The sequence below is a fragment of the Hemitrygon akajei genome, unplaced genomic scaffold (genome assembly GCF_048418815.1).
Source record: "Hemitrygon akajei unplaced genomic scaffold, sHemAka1.3 Scf000063, whole genome shotgun sequence".
NCBI classification, from domain to species: domain Eukaryota; kingdom Metazoa; phylum Chordata; class Chondrichthyes; order Myliobatiformes; family Dasyatidae; genus Hemitrygon; species Hemitrygon akajei.
Genome location: NW_027331949.1, coordinates 4358786 through 4376635, shown reverse-complemented (window position 1 = coordinate 4376635; position 17850 = coordinate 4358786). Strand labels below are relative to the sequence as shown.

The following is a 17850-nucleotide window of genomic DNA, read 5'->3' as shown; positions in this document are numbered from 1 at the left end:
AGCATCTGCAGATTCACCCGTATCTGAGTGTGAATAGACTTTTCTAAAGTTCTTATTTATCTTTGTAAATTCTACTGATTGAAATGGGACCAAAATATTTTTATTTAAAAATGTCAATGTCGGTATTGATGAAAGTGTTTATTGCCTTTGTTGTATTTGTTAACTATTGAGCTCTGTTTGGCAGAATTTTTAAGTCTTGAACTACATTCTGTCAAAGGGTTTCCCTATTTCGCACTACTTTCTATTGTCTTTGCATGTTGGTATTCCAGATATTTGGGTATCAAGAGTCTCGATAAAGGGTCTTGGCCCGAAATGTCGATTCCCATCCATAGATGTTGCCTGACATGCTGAGCTCCTCCAGCAGTTTGTGTGTAGATCTCTAGATTTCCAGCATCTGCGGGTCCTCTTGTTTCACAGATAATTACCGGTATATGTTTCTTGAAAGAACAAGCTGGTAGTGGCTGTGTTGGTAAAATATTAAATAAAATCAAAGAAAGAGGTGGCATAGTGTTGGCAGGTGTAGAATCTGTGGGTAGAATAAAGGAACTGCAAATGTAAAAAAAAAGTCCCTAATGGGAATTGTATAGAGACCTCCGAACAGTAGCAAGTATGTGGTCCACAAATTACAATGGGAGATAGAAAATGCGTGCCAAAAGGGCAATGATACAATAGTCATGGGGGACTGTCATGCAGGTGATTAGGAAAATTAGGATGGTGTTGGTTTCAAGAGGAGGAATTCCTAGAATGCCCACAGGATGCTTTTTGAGCAGCTCGTGGTTGAGCCTACTTGGGGATCAGCTATTCTGGATTGGGTGTTGTAATGATCTGGAAATTCTCAGGGCACTTAAGTTCAAAGAACACTTAGGGGCAAGTGATCTTAATGTGATGAAATTTCCCCTGACATAAGAGAAGGAGAAGTTAAAGTCAGATGTGGTATTCAGAGAATTAGAGAGACTTGAGAGAAAAAATGGTCAACATTGATTTGAGAAGAACGCAGGCAAGGATGAAAACAGAGCAGCAATGGCTGGAATTTCTGGAAGTAATTCGGAAGGCACAGGATATACACAGTGGCATGCTGAAGTTTGGGCACCCCTGGTCAAAATTTCTGTTACTGTGAATAGTTAAGTGAGTAAAAGATGACCTGATTTCCAAAAGGCATAAAGTTAAAGATGACACATCTCTTTAATGGTTTAAGCAAGATTGCTTTTCTAATTTCCATCTTTTACAGTTTCAAAATAACAAAAAAGGAAAAGGGCCTGAAGCAAATGTTTGGGAACCCTCATGGTCAGTACTTAGTAACACCCACTTTAGCGAGTTTTATAGTGTGTAAGTGCTTTCTGTAGCCAGCTAAGTGTCTTTCAATTCGTTTGTGTGAATTTCTGGGTTCAGTCATTAGCAGCAAAACACTGACAGCAGAAATTACAGATCAGAATATTATAAGAGTCACAGAGCCCAGCAGTACCAAAACAGGCCCTTTGGCCCTTCTAGTCAATGCTGACCTGTTTTTTGTTGTTACTGCCTGGTTCCAACTATCTGCCCCAGAGCCTACATACACCTCCCATCCATGTTCTCACTCAAATTCTCTTTCATGTCTAAATCGAACCCACATCCAACACTTCCACTGGCAGCTCATTCCACTCTGACCAAACTGTGAGTGAAGAATTCCCCTTCAGGTTCCCCGAAAATAATTCACTTTCACCATGAACTGATGTCCAATGTCAGGGTGAGAGGGCAGACAGTAAGGGCAGGGGTTGGTCAAGTGCGGAGAGGGAAACAGAGCGGAGAATTTATACATAATATCTTCCAGAAAAACTAATTGTTTGAACTTACTGGCTGTAAACCTACTATCCATGCCCTGTACGTTCTCAACCTAATTTTTGATCTAGATGACAAGTAGCAATGTTCAAAGTTCAAATTACATTTCATTATCAGCGTACACATTTGTCACCACATACGACCCTGAGATTTTTTTTCCTACAGGAACACTTGGCAAATCTATAGAATAGTAACAGGATGACACAATGAAAGATCAAGTAGAGCATAGAATTCAACAAACTGTGCAAATGCAAATATAATTAAATATCAATGAATAATGAAAAGGGAACCTCACTAGGCTGGACGAGTCCAATAAACAGCCTCCCACCATCACTCTCTGCTTCCTACCATCAAGCCAACTGTGCATCCAGTGAGCCAGCTCTCCCTGGATCCCATGTGATCTAACTTTCCACAGCAACTTCCCATGCTGAACCTTAGCAGAGGCCTCATTGATGCCCGTATCGGCCTCGATCCTGGGACAGAGGTGTCACCAGGATCAGAGATTTAAGCAGAGGATGAAGAGGTTTAGAGGGATCTGAGTGTAACCCCTGGGTCGCCTCAGGCATCGCTCAAACTCGTCCTAGTCTAGGGGGAGCAGCCTTCGGCCCCGCCAAACTGGGTAATCAGCTGGTGTGGATGCTGTGTGATGTCCCCGCCTCGCCCAAAAAACAGACAGTACACCTTATGCGATTAAATGAGTACAATTTATAAAGATTACTATAACTAAGCGATTACTAACGATGCGGTTATATATGAAGAAGAAAAAAAAAGAAAAGGCGCCAAACTTATCAAAGTCCAAACCACTTCGTGCACAACCGTTGGAGCTCAATTACTGAAGTCTTCTGGCATTCGATCCCCTCCGACTTCCTCGACCTGCCTCCTGGGACCACCCACTCCACACTCCTCTGTCTCTGTCTCCTCGCCTCAACGAAAACCTTGGGCCGGGGACCCCCGCTCTGTCACCCAGCTTCCAGCATCCCGTCCTCTCTCTCTCACTCCATCGCGCCGACTCCCCAAAATCCCTGCCAACAATCAGTTTACAGTCCCAAACAAGCTTCCAGCACTTATCATAACAAAGACGCTAGCATTCCTACTATTAACACAGGCGCCAGCATTCCTACTTTTAACAAAACAAAGGCGCCATTTTGATTATATACACAGTAACAAAGAAAAAGAAGAAACCCCCTTTACACTCTCCCCCCACCAAATAAAAGTCATGTCCTCATGACTATTAGATAACTCGTCACCTTTCCTGCCAACACACCGTAACCCAAGCACAAGCAGTGACATCTCCTCCCCACACAGTAAACCTCACGCTCTGTTTCTTAGGCGCTATATAGGCCAACTATCTGGGCGTTCCCTAACCCTTCTGAGACCTCCGTACCCCCCTCACCTAAACCCTTAGGCTAGGACATAGCTGGGGATACCTTGGGTCCACTACCAACTCCTCTTTCAACCTCTCACTCATGCCCCACTCTGCACACAGCTAACCCTCCCCACTACACCTGACTCAGTGGAAGAAGGGCCAAAGGTCTCTTCCTCAATCGAGGGAAAGTCAGCAAAAGGTAGCATGTACCACACATCCAGCACATCAGTCTTTGAATCCGTATTCTTCCTCATTTCTTTGATCGGTAGCTGCTGTTTGATCTTCTCCAAACGGAAACACGTGGCCTGCACTGCTCCTGCAGTCTCTTCAGCCTCCTGCAATTGAAATTATCATCTTCTCTGGCCCCTGGCTCAGCAGTTCTGACTCCCGCATCCCGGCCATCTCAATCTGGAATGCAGTTACTCCAACAGCTTCTTCCACCCCAACCTGAAAAGCAGCAGTTAAAGATTGGTCACCCTCCAGTTCAGTATTCACTGCACTTCTCTCCAGCTTTTTTTCTCCTCATGACTTCTTCCAGATCAACCTTCAGGTTTTGCACTTCATTTGAACTGTCGATGGTCATCTTCAGGTTCCCTTCAAGCTACCGCTTCCCCCTTCCGAGATTTGTCCGCAATTTCTTCACCTCCGCAAACTCCCTTCTCCAGGCTCTCAGTTTGCTGTGGCCCTCAGTCAAACAACTTTCTTCGTTCTCTCCAACTTGTAAGTCTTTCAAATGGTTCCAGATCACTCTCTCCGGTCTCTCAGTCTCCATTTCCAACTTGATTCCGTAGAGACAGACAGACACGAGCTGCGACCTTCGCCAGCCCTGGCACATGTCCAGAAAACACTTTAACTCTGTAGTTCTCAGCTGCTCCTGCAATGCCCTCACTTCATATTCTCCTGAGGCAAATCCAAATACCAAGAGATCATCCACATACGTCAAAATTCCAAACGCCTCCACACCCCCATGGTCTTCCACATGCCCTGCAGGAAGGTTGCAAGGGCTCCAGAGATACCCTGTGGTATCTTTTCGGACCGGAAGACTCCTAGGGAACTTATAACCGCCGTCTTCTCCTTGGCGGCCTCACCCATCGGGATCTGGCAACATCCACTCCTCAGATCCAGCACCTTAAACCTCTTCGCACCAGTCAGATAGGCCATCGCCTCTACGGCCCAATATAATCCACACACATGCTGCCTACGTCTGCCACGGCTGTAGGGGCCAGTCGCCGCAACCTCTGCCTCACCGAGGTGTCTTCAGCAGTCAACTCCCCTCCCTGGTGGTATTTCGCAGCGTCCACTAAGAGGGTCTCACCCTCAGATACTCCTCCAGGCCATACCACCACCGGCTCTTGTTTGAATTCGGTATCAGCTCAATGCTGCTACACACGTCCGCACAAGCAGCTCGAAACTCTGGGTGCATCGATAATGCCTCCAAACAGCTCTCACCCGCCTCCTCCGGGCAGGCCCCCAAGCGCACCAACAGGATATTGGTTCTCTCCAGAACCGAAACGCTGCCCGTCTCAACAGTGTCCGGACACATCAGCATTAACGATTCACGAACCTCAGTCACCTCCACATTTGCCTCTAAGAACTCCATTTTCACTGACCAACAACCGTCGTCTTTATAATCACCGGCACTGGTACCCCAAATCTCCAGTGCCGTCAATGTCGTCAAGGGTAAAGGCTTCCAAAAACGGTTATAAAACAAACTGTACAGCAACTTAACCGGTGCCCCAGTGCCGAGGATGGCTTTAACTTGACTTCCATCCATCCGTAACAACACCTGAGTGCGTGGTCCCTCTAAGCCTTCAGGAATAGGGTCTGCTCCTTGCGGGAGTTCCTTGGTACATTGCTGGGAACGTGCTCCCCCAGAGACCCCAAGCCGTTCCCCCACTGGGCCTCCTCTAAGTTTCCCGACACCTCTCGGATCAACGGAACAACTGATCCCCTTGACAGATCCCCCTGGCTCCGCAAGCAATTTATCTGCCCTCCTAACCAAAAGCGATACCCTAAAAACTTCCCACCAATCTCCTGCCACGGATATGATAAGCCCCCCAGCTGCGGCATTTGACTGCCAGTCGAACCACACGCATTTTCCCACACTTTCCCAGAACTGGCAGCTGTCACTTAGAGGTAATTGCGCCCGACAGTTCTAACAATGCTACCAGCCCGCCTACTCAAACTTTCAACCAATCCCTGTCGCTTTCCCTCAGCCAAGCACTGCCACTCACCTAACAACTGAGAGGTCTGCTCCGCCCCTTTAGGGCTGGACATTATTCCAACAACCGGGCGGAGCCTACCACTGCTGAAACATTCCAACCAGACCTTCCTCGCTCGCTTAACAGCATGGACAGCCCATGGCCCCACCACCTTTTCGTCAGCGCTAGTCGGAACTCGAACAACGACCCCCGGGCTACCAACAGCAGCCACCCCACCCAACACACATGCAGAGATAACCGGCAATCGCACACCCACAAAGGCACACCAGCTCTTCGCCGCAGACATAATTTAAAGAGGGCGATCACACAGCTTCCACACAAATCAATCCCGGACGAACACCCCACAATGTAACCCCTGGGTCGCCTCAGGCATCGCTCAGCTCGTTCTCGTCTAGGGGGAGCAGCCTTCGGCCCCGCCAAACTGGGTAATCAGCTGGTGTGGGTGCTGTGTGATGTCCCCACCTCGCCCAAAAAACAGACAGTACACCTTATGCGATTAAATGAGTACAATTTATAAAGATTACTATAACTAAGCGATTACTAACGATACAGTATATATGAAGAAGAAAAAAAAAGAAAAGGCGCCAAACTTATCAAAGTCCAAACCACTTCGTGCACAATCGTTGGAGCTCAATTACTGAAGTCTTCTGGCCACCATTCGATCCCCTCCGACTTCCTCGACCCGCCTCCTGGGACCCCCACGGTGGTCGACCAGACGCTCCACACTCCTCTGTCTCTGTCTCCTCTCATCACCGAAAACTTTGGGCCGGGGACCCCCCCCCCCCCCCCACCGCTCGGGGTCCGTTCTGTCGCCCATCTTCCAGCATCCCGTCCTCTCTCTCTCTCACTCCATCGCGCCGACTCCCCAAAATCCCCGCCAACAATCAGTTTACAGTCCCAAACAAGCTTCCAGCACTTATCATAACAAAGACGCTAGCATTCCTACTATTAACACAGGCGCCAGCATTCCTACTTTTAACAAAACAAAGACGCCATTTTGATTACATACACAGTAACAAAGAAAAAGAAACCCCCCGTTACACTGGTCTAGCATCGCTTCTGGATACCGACTCCATTAATAACGACTCCCGACTCTGCCTCCGCATCCGTGTTCTGCACTTGGGTTCATCCACCGCCACGCCCGAGTAACACTCTTGCCTCGCTTTCACTCTTTCTATATCTGAACAACTTTTGATACCTGATATTTTTGTCAAACTTACCTTAATTTTTAATCTTGTCTCTCCAGTGTGTTTTATTAGTTGTCATCTGTTGGTTATGTAAACGCTTTCCAATCCTCTAACTTCCCACTATTTTCTTGCTATATTATATGACCCCACCTTTGCTTTGATCAAATACAGGAGAAAATCTGTGGATGCTGGAAATCCAAGCAACAGATACACAAAACACTGGAGGAAACTAGGAGGCCAGGCAGCATATAAGGGAAATAGTAAACAGTCGACGTTTCCGGCCAAGACCCTTCATCAGGACTGGGGAAAAATAAAGATGAGACGTCAGAGGAACAAGTGTGGGGGTGAAAGGGGTGGAAGAAGTGGTAAGTGATAGGTGAAACTGGGAGGGGGGAGTAGTGAAGGATAAAACTCCTTAGGATAGAATTTCCTTCACGATTCTCGAAAGATCATTGCTAATGCCTCCACATTTCTACAGATGCCTCTTTCAGATCTCTGGGGTGTACATCATCTGGTCCAGGTGACCTATTTACCTTCAGACCATCTCTTTCCCAAGAATCTTCTTCCGAGTATCGTGACTTTACACATTCTAACCACTGACATCTGGGACTTCCATATTCCTGTCAGCATCTTCGACAGATAAGAGTGATGTACAAGACTTATTCGGTTCACCTGCCATCACCTTGCACTCCCACCACATTACTACCTCTCCAGCATCATTTTTCAGCGGTTTGATATCCACTTCCGCCTCTCTTTTACACTATATGTACCTGAAGAAAAATTTGGTATCCTCTTTATTACTGGGTAGCTCACCTATGTATTCCATCTTTTCCTTAATTATTTTAGTTGCATTGTGTTGGTTTTTAAAAGCTTCCCAATCCACTAACTTCCTAGTAATTTTTGCTCTATGCCTTTTCGTTGTTTTTTATGCTGTCTCTGGTTTCTCTTATCTGCCAAGGTTTTGTCACCTTACCTTTATAATTCTACTTCCTCTTTGTGATGTGTAAATCCCGTGCCTTCCGAATTGCTTCCAGAAATTTCAACCACTGCTGCTTGGTTTTCATCCGTACCCAAGTACTTTACAAATCACTTTTGACCAATTTTTATTTTATGCCTCTCTAATTCTCTTTATTCCACATCTGATTTTAGCTTCTCCTTCTTTAATGTCAGGGTGAATTTGATCATATTAAGATCACTTGTCTTTAAGAGTTCTTTCAACTTCAGTGACCTAATTAATTCAGGTTCATTACAACACCCAATCCAGAATAGCTGATCCCCATCTGGGCTCAACCATTAGCTGCTCTAAAAAAGCATCTTGTAGGGATTCAAGGAATTCCTCCTCTGAGACCAACACCATCCTAATTTTCCTAATCACCTGGATGACAATCCCCCATGACTATTGTAACATTGCCCTTTTGGTACGCATTTTCCATCTCCCAGTGTAACTTGTGGACCACATACTTACTACTGTTTGGAGGTCTCTATACAATTCCCATCAGGGTTTTTTTTTTACATTTGCAGTTCTTTAATTCTACCCACAGATTCTGCACTTTCCAACCCTATGCCACCTCTTTCTAATGATTGTATTTAATATTTTACCAACAAAGCCACACAAACCCACTACCAGCTTGTTCTTGGCTTGTTCTTACAATAAACAGGTAGGTATCTGGGAAACAAGAGGACCTGCAAACACAAAGTGCACTGAGGATGCTGTGGTCAAATCAAGACGTACAAACAAGCTGGATGAACTCAGCAGGTCGAGCAGCATCCGTTGAAAGAAGCAGTCAAAAAGAGGACCTGCAGATGTTAGAAATCTGAGAACATCACACAAAGTGCTGGAGGAGCTCAGCATGTCAGGCAGCATCTATGGATGGGAATCAACATTTTGGGCCAAGACCATTCATCGGGGCTCTTGATTCCCACGTATGTGGAAAACCAACAAGAATAGAAAGTAGTGGAAATAGAAAAACCCTTTGACAAAATTTAGTTCAAGGCTTAAAAAAACTGCAAAACAGAGCTCAATACTTAACAAATACAACAGAGGCAATACGAACTTTCATCAATACCGACATTAACTTTTTTTATAAAAATATATTTGTCCCATTTCAATCAGTAAAATTTACAAAGATAAATAAGAACTTCAGAAAAGACTATTGGCACTCAAACCCACTAGAATAACACTACCTTGGACAGAAGGAGGAAGAGAAATAACACACATGAAAAAAAAAATCACACAAGAGTCAGATAAAACTAAGTATATATTTTCATCAAAAATGAACAGGATTCAGTACTCCATGTGTGTATATGCAATTGTGATAAGTAACACAGACCAGGAAACTTCAATGTGAGGCCCACTCAGAAAAATTAATTATCACTATGGAAGGAAACATCAACCACTGGAATGAGAATGACTCTCCATGGGAGACATCCCAATGATCTGAGCAGACGAGATGGTGACAATGAAGCATCGAGCACCTGACAGAGAGTTGGAGACCTCTTCCCAGAAACAGAGGGGCCCCTTGCAGAAATACAGGACAAAGTAGTTAACAAAAGAAAGAAAAAAAATCAGAAATACATTAAATACAACAAACAAGGCAGTAAGTACAGAAAATGCCAAGAGAAACCAGACACAATCCAATACATTCCAGGATCCTGCAGTAGTTTAACTCAATCTGATTACTTACAAAGCTACAAACAACTGGCAAATATCATTCACCAAAATCTTGCTTTAAAATACCAACTCACGAATGCCCTCCATCACTTCATAAAGGCACCATAAATTCCAGCCTGATACAGTTTTAGAGTCAAAATCTTACAAATTATATGATAATCAATACATTATTTCACAAAGGACAATCTATAATAAACTTCTGGATATAACATTACAAGATAAACAAGCAGGAACAACTGCTTCAATAGATAAAACTTTTCCCAACACACACATGTTCTTCGACCAGCAGAGCACCTCACCACAGGTGTTGCTTGTGCCATCAGTCAGACAAACAAAAGATTTTCTCTGTCAATCAGCTTCCAAATGTTTCCACTCTGTCATTTGTAGCCACGTCCCGCTGCTGATTCCCTTCTCCTCATCATACGTTCTTACCCCGACCATCCTCCAGTACACCAAACTCTGCCCTGTGCGGACCCGCCTCCGGTTTCTGACCTTGCTCAGTTGAACATCCAATTAATGGTTTCCATTCTGATTTCAGTCTTTAGAGGAGAGTGGTGTTTTATAACAACCCTGTAGAAGCAGGGAAAATGACCCATAATGTGGAATGTGCCCTGAATAAGGAGGTTAACTACCAATGTCATTCTCTATCAGCGCAGAGATTTGAGGGGTGAAGAACATGTCAAGCAGAACTGCAGTCAGCTCAACTTCTTCAGTCTGCAGAAAATAAAACGGAAACCTCTTCACCTAGAGTGGTGACTGTTTGGAACCCATCACCACAGGGAGAGAGAGAGAGAGATGAACAACAGGGTAGGATGTAAAAGAACTGTCTGGAGCAGGATCTCTGGCAGGGTCCAGCAGACCTGAGTTGAGTCTCTACTGTACACAAGGTGTGTTATAAATTCACTAAGTACCGGAAACCAAGTTTAAAATAGAGCTGATTTATTTGTCTCAGATGCAGAAGATTAAGCTCCAGTCCCATTAAAGGTGAATGTGCAGCAGAAGAAACTCCCCCCAAGTCCAGTGACCAGGGTGCAGAACTGGGTGTGGTGAGCAGCAGCAATAATTGCAGAGTTCAGCACCGACAGTCACTCTCGAAATTACATTCTGCAACGGTGATGGACAAATATCCAGCATGAAGCTTATTGAAACTTTCTCCCCAGTGTGAACCCGGTAGTGTGTCACAAGGATAGATTACTGTGTGAATCCCTTCCCACATTCACAGCAGGTGAACGGCCTCTCCACAGTGTGAACTCAATGATGCACATTTGGTGGAGATTACTGAGAGAATCTTTTCCCAAAGCCTGATTGGCCTCTACCCAGTGTGAACTTGCTGCTGTCTGAGTAGATAAGCTGACTGAATGAATCACTTCCCAAACTCACAGCAGATGAACGGCCTCTCCCCAGTGTGAACTTGCTGGTGTCTCAGTAGATGAGATGACCGAGTGAATCCCTTCCCACAGTCTGAGCAGGTGAACAGCCTCTCCCCAGTGTGAACTCGTTGGTGAATCTGTAGGGTGGACGACTGAGAGAAAGTCTTCCCACAGACTGAGCAGGTGAAAAGCCTCTCCCTTGCATGAACTGACTGGTGCCTCCGTAGGTGAAATAATAAAGTGAATCCTTTCCCACAGTCTGAGCAGGTGAACGACTTCTCCCCAGTGTGAAATCGCTGGTGTCTATGAAGGTCGGATGATCGATGGAATCCCTTCCCACAGACTGAGCACGTGAATGGTCTCTCCCCAGTGTGAACTGACTGGTGTGCCAGCAGATCAGATGACCGAGCAAATCCTTTCCCACATTCACAGCAGGTGAACGGCCTCTCCCCAGTGTGAACTCGCTGGTGTATCAGTAGATCAGATGACCGAGCGAATCCCCTCCCACATTCACAGCAGGTGAACGGCCTTTCCCCAGTGTGAACTCGCTGGTGTGCCAGCAGATCACATGACCGAGTGAATCCCTTCCCACAGTCTGAGCAAATGAATGGCCATACTCCAGTGTGAACTGACTGGTGTGCCAATAGGGAGGATGATCGAGTGAATCCTTTCCCACACACTGAGCAGGTGAACGGCCACTCCCCAGTGTGAACTGACTGGTGTGCCAATAGGGAGGATGACTGAGTGAATCCCTTCCCACAGTCTGAGCAGGTGAACGGCCTCTCTCCAGTGTGAACTCGCTGATGTTCCTTCAGTTTAGATGAGCATGTGAATCCCTTCCCGCAGTCTGAGCAGGTGAACGGCCGCTCCCCAGTGTGAACTCGCTGGTGTGCCATTCGGTCAGATATGGCCTAGTGAATCCTTCCCCACAATTTCAACAGATGACCAGCCTCTGCTCAATGTGAACTGACTGGTGTGTCCACAGCTGGAATGATCGTCTGAATCCCTTCTCACACACAGAACAGGTGAATAGCCTTGTCCCAGTGTGAACTTGCTGACGTACCTTTAGTTGAGATGAACGAGTGATTCCATTCCCAGTCTGAACAGCTGAATGTTACCTGTGTAAAATAACGGGCATGCCAATCGGTCAGATGATAGAGTGAATCCCTTCCCACAGTCTGAGCAGGAAGGATGATTGAGGGAATCCCTTGCTCCAATTCTTAAATATCTGGACAGAGACAGCAAGACTGCTTTGAATTCCCATAGGCAATTTCCTTGTCATTTTTAACCTGTAAATAGATTTACAAAATCCATCAGTGGGTGAAGGACAACATTTCAGATGAGATCACATTAGTTACCAAGGTGTGATCTGACATCACACTGTTACAGTGAGGTTCAACCCAAGTTGCAGAAAGAAATCATCTTGTAACTGGGCACATGGTTGGTGTCTGGAATGACCATCAAATTCTCTGATACTCTTCCAGTCTCTATAAGAATGGGGCATTTCTACCTTCTCCAATCTGTGAATTGGCTCAGTTTGACTCTCTCCATTGGTGTTATTCCCTGTTCCCACTGAGCTGCATGGGAGCCTGGCCCCACAGTAACTGAAACACTCTCATGCAAATACCCTTTGTTGATGTGCAGCTGGGATTTTATTTTATGTACTGTTAACTTAAAGTACCACAGTTTTAACGCCACGTAAATATCTCCTGCTCAGGTGTATGGTTGGTCTGCACAGCTGTTAAAAGAAATTAGAGTGAATATTAGTATTGTTTAAGATTCTTGTCACAGTCATAGAAAGATTCAGACACATTGGCCCATCTCGTTAGTGCCAAGCTATTTATGCTTTCCACTCCCATACCCCTACCATCCAGGTACCTATACCAACCTCTAACACGTTGTAATCGTGCTCGCATGCACCACTTGTGCTGGCTGCTCATTCCACACCTGGATGACCATCTCAGTGAACAAGTTTTCCCTCTTGATCCACTTAACAGTTCACCTTTCACCCTTAATCCATGGCGTCTGGTTGTGGTCCCACCCCATCTCAGTGGAAAAATCCGGCTTGCATTTACCCCATCTATGACCCTCAAAACTGTGGAATACCTCCATCAGATCTCCCCTCACTCTTCTACTTTCCAAGGAATAAAGTCCAGTCCAGTTCAATGTTTCCTTCTAACCCAAGCCCTCCAGACCTGACAACATCCTTGTAAATTTTCTCTGAACTCTTTCAACCTCTTTTACATCTTTCCTGTAGGTTGGTGACCAAAACTGCACAAAATATTCCAAATTAGGCCTCACCAACGTCAACATAACATCCATCTATTGTTGATAGTACTTTAGTTCATGAAGGCCAGTGGGCCAAAATCTTTCTCTCTATACCTTTTGAACTGTGACACCACTTTCAGTGAAATATAGACCGGTATTCCCAGATTCCTTTCCTCTACAACACTTCTCAGTTCCCGACCAATCACTGTGTAAGACCTACCCTAATAGGTCCTGCCAAAGTGCAACACCTCACACTTGTCTGCATTAAGTTCCATTTTCCATTTCTCAAACCATCTTTCCAGCTGGTCCAGTTGGCACTGCAAGCCATGATAGTCTGCTCACAGTCCGCTAAACTCCCAGACTTGGTGTGATCCACATATTTGCTGATCCAGCTAACCATACTATCATCCAGATTACTGATATAGATGACAAACAACAACAGATCCAGTACTGATCCCTGTGCCACACCACTAGTCACAGGCCTCCATTCAGATAGGCAACCATCTGCTACCACACTCTGGCTTCTCCCAAAGACAGTGTCTCATCCAATTTACTATCTCATCTTGAATGCTGAATGTCTGAAACTTCTTGACCAACCTCCAATGTGAGACTTTGCCAAGTGGCTTGCTAAAGTCCATGTAGACAACATCAGCAGCCTTGCCTTCATCCACTTTCCTGATAACTTCCTCAAGAGACTCTATAAGATTGGTTAGACATGTCCTACCCTGCACAAAGCTATGCTATCTATCCTTAATCAGTCCACATCTATCCAAAAACTTGTATATCGAGTTCCTGCACTTACGTTCCATTAACTTTCCCACAACTGATGACAAGCTCACCAATGTACAATTTCTTAGTTTAATTTTAGAGGCTTTCTTGAACAGCGGAACAACATTGGCTGTCCTCCAATCCTCCAGTACCTCACCTGTCACTAAGGATGATTTAAATATCTGTGCTTGGGCTCCGACAATTTCTGCACTTGTCTTCCACAGGGTCCCAGGGAACAACTTTTCAGGCCCTGGGGATTGAACCATGGCAATTTGCCTTAAGACAGCAAACACCTCCACCTCTGTAATCTGTACAGGGTCCATGAGGTTGATGCTGCTTTGCCTCACTTCTGCAGACTCTGTGTCCATCTCCTGAGTAAATACGGATGTAAAACTACTATTTAAAACCTCCCCCATCTACTTTGTCTCCCGTATAGATTACCATTCTGATCACCCAGAGTGGGCATGTTTCTGCAGTTGCTGGAAAAAGAGGAACACAAACACACACAATGCTGAAGGAACTCTGTAGTTCAGGCAGCAACTAAGCAGAGGAGTACACAGTCTAGGCATACTGAAGGGGCTCGGCTAAAATGCTGTCCATTTATTCCTCTCCACATTTGCTGCCTGATCTGCTGATTACCTGCAATATTTTGTAGAAATTAACCAATTTGTTTTTCAATTAACCAGTTTCCAAATGTTTCTCATCTTTTATTCATAGCCAGATCCTGCTGGTCTGATTCCTCTTCCCTCCACCCGCTCAAAACCTCCAGACCCCATCTTTTTCTGGAGCCCCAAAGCCCTGACTGGTGCTGGCAACTCTTTGGTTTCTGACTCTGCTCCATCGAAGATTCACTCGCTAGTCTGCTGTCAGACTTTAGAGATGCATTGCAGCAACCCAGCTGTCTGAGGCCCAGTCCTTTGAAATGAGTGAAAATATTTTAAGTTGCTTGAAGTGGTAGAGGCAGATACAATAGGGTCTGTTAAGAGAATCTTAGATAGGTTCATGGAACTTAGAAGATCAGAGGGCTCTGCGGTAGGGCAATTCTCGGCAGTTGTCTGGAGTAGGGTACATGGTCGGCACAACATTGTTGGCTGAAGGGCCTGTAATTTGCTGCAGATTTCTATGATTCCATGAAATTCAAGGGAAATCTCTTCTCCCACGGAATAGTGACTATTTGCAACAGAGAGTATGAGAGATAAACGGCAGAGATACACTTTAAAATACTGATATGGAACAGAAATATGGGCTAGGACCAGATGGATTGAGTGGCCTCTCTAGTGTACATTGTGAGAGTAGTAGAGAGTGAGCGTAATATTAAACACCAGTCTAGTTTAAGGCTAACATCAGCAGAACAGACTCCCCCAATGCTCAGTGACCAGGGTTCAGTCCTGGGTGCGATGAGCAGCCGCAAGAACTGCAGAATCTGACAGTAACAGTCCCTCATGATCCTGCAGCTGCCTTCAGTCACCGTGATGGTTAAATATTTAACATAGAGCTGATTAGAACTTCCTCCCTGATGTGAAGTTGCTGGTGTTGCCGTAGCTGGGATGATTGAGTAAATCTCTTTGCTCACTCCGGACAGAAATGTGGCCTCTATTTATTATGAACTCACCGGAGCATCACAAGGTGGGTTAACTGAATGAGTCTCTTCGCACACACGGAGCAGGTGAACGGTCGCTTCCGGGTGCGAAGCTGTTGGTGTATCTGCGATGGCCAATTGAATCCCTTCCAAAATGAGCGTTAGTGAATGACGTCACACTGCTATCAACGCCATGGGATATTTCAGGTTTTTTCACTTATTGATTTCAGCGTGCTGTGTGTGTCGGAATGCCCGTATCTATTCAGTAAATCTAATTTGCATGTTTATCCTGTGACATTATATCCGGACGGGATCATGTATCGTCCTATCTCTGATAACGGATCGGTAGTAATGCAATTGTTTCACTCCGAATCTAAAACTGGATCAGGTTTGTATTGATTGTCATTGATAGTATCTTTCATGATCGTCTCTTAAAGCAGGATTTTGGTGAATGCTGCTTGCCACTTGATGGCGCTGTGCAAGCAATCAAACGGCATATTCTGCTTCAGAGCCCGAGAGAGGCACAACACTTCGTCTTGAGTTTGTGACTCTTTTAATGTGCATTTTTGTTATTTCTGTGTCAACCGCCTGTTCCTGTATTGACACAAGGAACTACGCAGTTTCTGGGAAGAGGTCTCCAGCTTTGAGCCTGACGTTGGACGCTTTCCTCCTTTGCTCACATCGTGGGGATCTCATCCATGGACGATTATGCTCATCTATTGGCTAACCTTTCTTCTATAGCAGTGTTTCCCAGCCCTAGTGCCGCAAGTCAAGGCGAAATGCCGAGCACCCTCGTTGCTAATCCCCAACGACGTCTGTTCGGTTGGTTCGGTCGGACGAGATCGCCAAGTGTCAGACCCGTTGTGACGACGAATGCTCAAGGCCTGCAGTGCGATGCTTCTTCCTTTACTCCAGTGCCACATCCTTTTTGGAAGTACCTGCTCTACTAACGGTCGATCAGGTCTGATACCGCAAGTTAGAGGCAGCTTATTGCCCCGCCAGGAATCTCGAATGCCCCCCACCCCCGGCGAGTGCTATTTGCTCCTAAAGCCATCTTAGGACACGTAACTGCCCCCAGAGGGAATCACTGTTCCATTGTGATAATTTCTTCATCTTTCTGGGTTGAGCTTTCATTTCAGTTCAGAATAGCACACGCTCACAGCGTGTTGAATCCTGCTTTTGTTGATGCAAATACATCCTTAGAAGAGTTACTGTGAGTGGGACAGAGGAAATGCAACTCCCTCAACACTGAGTGTGTGCAGCTCCCTCAACATCTTGCTCCTTCCTCTCCATAGTTCGCTCACCAGATCTGTCACTCCCTTTCTCCTTACCCCTCACCCTCCGCTCAATCCTCAGCACACATTCCTCTCTGCTTCTCTCCTCCATCTACTCTCTCTCCCTTTCCTCCTCTCCACTCTTATCTTATTAATACCTCTCCCACTTCCTCACCTCCCTCTCTTACTCTTCTCACCCCAACTTCCTCTCACTCTCACTTCTCTACTCCACTTTCTGTCTACAAACCACACCCCACCTTTACAGACCGACCCGGATCCTCGGCCCATGTTCACTCCATAATAGCACCTTTCAATGCGCAAGTGACAGCGGAACTTACTGGCATTTGGAGTTGGATGAAGCAGAGGAGGGAAAGAAAGAGACAGAGAGACAGAGGAAGAGGGAGAAGGAGAGAAGGGAAAGTGGGAAAGGGAGAGATAGAGAGAGTGGGGGGAGAGAGAGAGAAGAGAGAACAGGCTGAGTGGTGGTATTGAAAGAGAGGGAGAGAGAATCGAGAGACAGTAGGAGTGTTAGCGAGACAGACTGAGGAGAGATGAGAGGGAAGTGGCAGAGGCAAGAAACAGGGGAGAGAGATGGTGGCGACAACCAGTGAGGGGAGAAAATGGCAGGGAGATGGATGTGGGTGAGAAATAAACAGGGAGCGAGTGAGGGGGCAGAAGGAGGCGTGGGAGAGAATGACGGAGGAGAGAGATTGAAGGGAATATGGGAGGAAAGAGAGATGAGGAGTTAAACTGGGATAGAAACCAGGGATTGAGCCGGTGGAGATATACGAGGGAAAGGGACGGGCCTTTTGATATCTCTGTTGATCAGTGAGAGAGAAACTGACAGGGATCGAAAAGGGCCACTCATTTTAAATGGAGACATATGGAATTTTCTAAAATTCTAAATCTTCCATGTAAATTCCTTTAGGATCAATGAAGTGTCTATCTATCTGAGTGTAGGCGGGTGGCTGGGTACATTTGAGCTGGAGATACAGGGGAAAGGGCACAGAAGCATAGATCAGACACGGTCATGCTGAATAAACATGATATCGTAAGACTTCCTCCTCATCTGAATTGATTTCCCTGTAGTCTGAGGGTGTATCCCTGGACCTGGGCTCCGTATTATGGGAAACATCCTCTCCATATCCTCTCTGTCCCGGCTTTACAGTATTTAGGAACCCCGCCCCCGCAACTCCACACCCTGCCCATAATTCTAAACTTCAGCGGGAACAGGCACAGAGACATCAAATACCATGAACTGGTGTCTTGTTAAGCAGCTTCAGGTGCAGCACCTTGTTCAAAACCATCTGAAAATCCAAACAAACAACAC

At 45.8% G+C, this 17850-nt stretch overlaps 2 protein-coding genes across 4 annotated transcripts in view; one reads left to right on the top strand and one right to left on the bottom strand.

The window, feature by feature from the left end:
* LOC140721882 (uncharacterized) overlaps positions 1 to 17850 on the top strand; it is a 101177-nt gene that overhangs the window by 2933 nt on the left and 80394 nt on the right.
* LOC140721856 (uncharacterized) overlaps positions 1 to 17850 on the bottom strand; it is a 67520-nt gene that overhangs the window by 32757 nt on the left and 16913 nt on the right. The window contains exon 3 of one of the 3 annotated variants that reach the window (XR_012097485.1): positions 131 to 461. The exons of the other annotated variants lie outside the window; for them this stretch is intronic. The gene's annotated coding sequence lies outside the window, so the exon portion shown is untranslated. Of the gene's footprint in view, positions 1 to 130; positions 462 to 17850 lie in introns of those variants that run through there. 3 annotated transcript variants of the gene reach the window in all.